The following is a 3,179-nucleotide window of genomic DNA, read 5'->3' on the forward strand; positions in this document are numbered from 1 at the left end:
GCCGTCTTCAAGTTGGCCTCAATACACTTCACCAAATGCTGACTGAATTGTTGTCCGGTTCCCATCTGGGCCTCAGCCTCTCTCCCCTTGCGAACAAAGAGTTCCGCAAGCCTACAATATGTTGCCTTCACCAGGGATGCTACAGGAAGATTTCTGACCCCCTTGAGGATTGAGTTCACACACTCGGAGATATTCGTCGTCATGTGACCGAATCTCCGACCCTCATCATGATGCTGAGTCCACAAGGAGTAATCAATCCGATTCGCCCACTCACACATCGCCGGGTCTTCAGACCGTAGAATATCAAACCAGTAATCAAATTATACCTCGGTCTTCGCATACGCTGCATTCACTAGAAGCCTCCTAGCGTCTTTGCCCTTGAAGGTAAGGGCAAAATTAGCCGCTACGTGTCGTATGCAGAATGCACGGTACGCAGATGGCGGTAACCAACCTCCGTCAGGGGCCTCAAGCGCAGCCTTGATGCCGTTGTGCCTGTCCGATATAACCAGCAGACCGGGCTGCGGGGTCACGTGCTGTCGAAGGTGCGAGAGAAAGAAGCTCTAGGACTCTGCATTCTCACCCTCTACTAAGGCGAATGCGACAGGTAGAATGTTGGAGTTCCCGTCCTGTGCAATAGCGATGAGCAACGTTCCCCCATACTTCCCATACAGATGTGTGCCGTCAATGCTGACTAGCGGCTTGCAATGACGGAATGCCTCGATGCACGGGGGAAAAGTCCAGAAAAGTCTGTGAAAATACGCTTGAGACTCGTCTACCTGTCCTCCAACTCGAACCGGGCTCGTCTTAAGGACCGCAACACTTCCAGGCATCGTCAGCTGGACACCCAACACCCACCTAGGTATGTCGTTGTATGACTCATCCCAGTCACCGTAGATGAGGGCAATAGCCTTCTGCTTTGCCATCCATACCCTCCTGTAAGTCGGCCTAAAACCAAAGTGCGCTGCCGTGGCGTTTAGGAGCACCTTTATGCTCACGGATGCGTCAGCCCTAACCATTGGCATAATGAACGCCGAAATCACATGATAATCCAAACTCCTGTGGTCGCTCGAGATGGATGTGGCCAGGCAAGTGTGAGGTCCGTTGTACCGTTTGACCTCCCAAATGCCCTTGCGCTTCCGGAGACTCAGTCGAATCAACCATGTGCACCCATTCCCAAACTCGGAACACTTGCCCACATACCTACGATGATCGGACTCCAGCACCTTGTACTGTACCCCTCGCCGGATGCTGTAACTCTTCACACTTAACAGGGCCTCGTCTTTATCCTGGAATTGCTGACCAACCTGGAACTCTGTCAGACCAGCAGTCCCTTTCGCATCTCTAGCTCCGAATCCAACAGCGTGCCCTAAAACACCCTCATGCCTCATGGCGTCCAAGTCCAACGAGGAAAATTGTGGTGGATACTGCTGTGTGCCAGAGCTAGAACCACCGCCCGCCAATGCAGGACCAGTCGCTCCAACCTCGTCGCCGCTGTCATCCTCAATCGTATCCGGCTCGACGTCATCCTCATCTGCATCACCCAAGACTCCGTCTCCGACGCCAACCGGTGGAACGCCCTCTAAAGCGTTCGGCAGAATATCAAAGGATCCTACCTCGTCACCTACGCCGTCATTCAGATCAACAGCAAAAGACGGGGAGGCGACAAGTTGGACCGCTGGCTCGTACACTGGGACAGAGGAAGAGGCCACGGCAGCCCTGGAACTGGAACCAGCTGCCGTGGCTACATTAGTGGTATTCCGGTTCGAACCCCCTGAGCTAGATACCACATCAACCAGCTTTGCCAGCAATTCTGGTGTCCTCACCTCCGAAAACTGCCTCCGACAAAGAAACATGACTTGCAGGTCCTCATCACTACCAATCGTGAGACAATCATACTTCACCGTATCATGCAGGATCGTGACTGGAATGCGATAGAAAAACTTCTTAACCCGCTTTACACCTTCCAGGCCAAGTTTCATCAGCACAGATCTAACAAGGTCATCATAGCTTGTCGTTGGATTCACGACAATACACAGAGGATCCTTATCTGTGAACTTCACTCCGGAATGAGTTTTCCTCTTAATGGATCCTCTGTGGTGAACCAGAACAACAAAACTCTCCTCACTAGCCATCTTACTCCATCTAATGAGACCAACTCACGCTTAGAACGGTTATATAGAGGTCTCTCTCCCACTAATTCGAATCGGCCCGGTTCGAATTATGGTTTGTGTAATTCGAACCAGACCGGTTCGAATTACTAAGGCCAGTCTCTCTCTATAATTCGAACCACCCTGGTTCGAACTATGTACACCCAAGGTTCGAACCTACCTGGTTCGATTTATGAAGAAATTTTAGGTAGTAGTTCGAACCACATTGGTTCGAATTACACACAAAGCTCCTCTTCACCTAATTCGAACCAGCCTGGTTCGAATTACTAAGGTTTGTAATTCGAACCACCCTGGTTCGAATTACATAAAATTCACGTTTGGCTTATTACTGAAACGATTTTCAGTTTGGCGTATTTACGTTACACATTTCTTGCCTTGGCTTATTCTAGTTTTTTGCCCGTAATTTTATATGTATATTTAATTACGTAATTCATAGGTTTCTCAAATTTTTAACACAGGCTGGACTCAATGCACATTTAAAAAAAAATAAAAAATCTATAAAAGATGACAAGCTTAGACTTAAACTATATATTTACAACACAGAAAATGCTCATTTAAGTCAAAACTCGACTCAAATTGGCCTATCCTCACCACCATTCTACAAAGGATAAAATCAAAAAGTCTATTTTTTATTTCTTAAAAAAAAGAGTTAAGAACATAATTACAAAGATATAATTTTCTTAAAAGTATACTGTTGAATCATTTTTATTTAATTTGAATAATTATTTTTTAAATAAATTATTGAATACAAATTTATATAGATTATGTTCGAATGTTATATCTTTTATTTTTGTGTAATTTCTACTTATGGTTTTTACCAATTACTTTTGAGTTTTGTACTGTCATGACATTTTTAATTAGAAAATATATGGAAATCAGAAAATCAACTGATGCAAAAGGTCAAAAGAGAGAGAAAAAAAATTTAAATATCATAATAAAAATTACCATTTTTCAAGTAGAAATTTTATACGTTTTGTGGTAGAAACTTTACTTGAGTTTATTTATTTTGTG

This window comes from Arachis ipaensis, chromosome B01 (assembly GCF_000816755.2).
Source record: "Arachis ipaensis cultivar K30076 chromosome B01, Araip1.1, whole genome shotgun sequence".
NCBI classification, from domain to species: domain Eukaryota; kingdom Viridiplantae; phylum Streptophyta; class Magnoliopsida; order Fabales; family Fabaceae; genus Arachis; species Arachis ipaensis.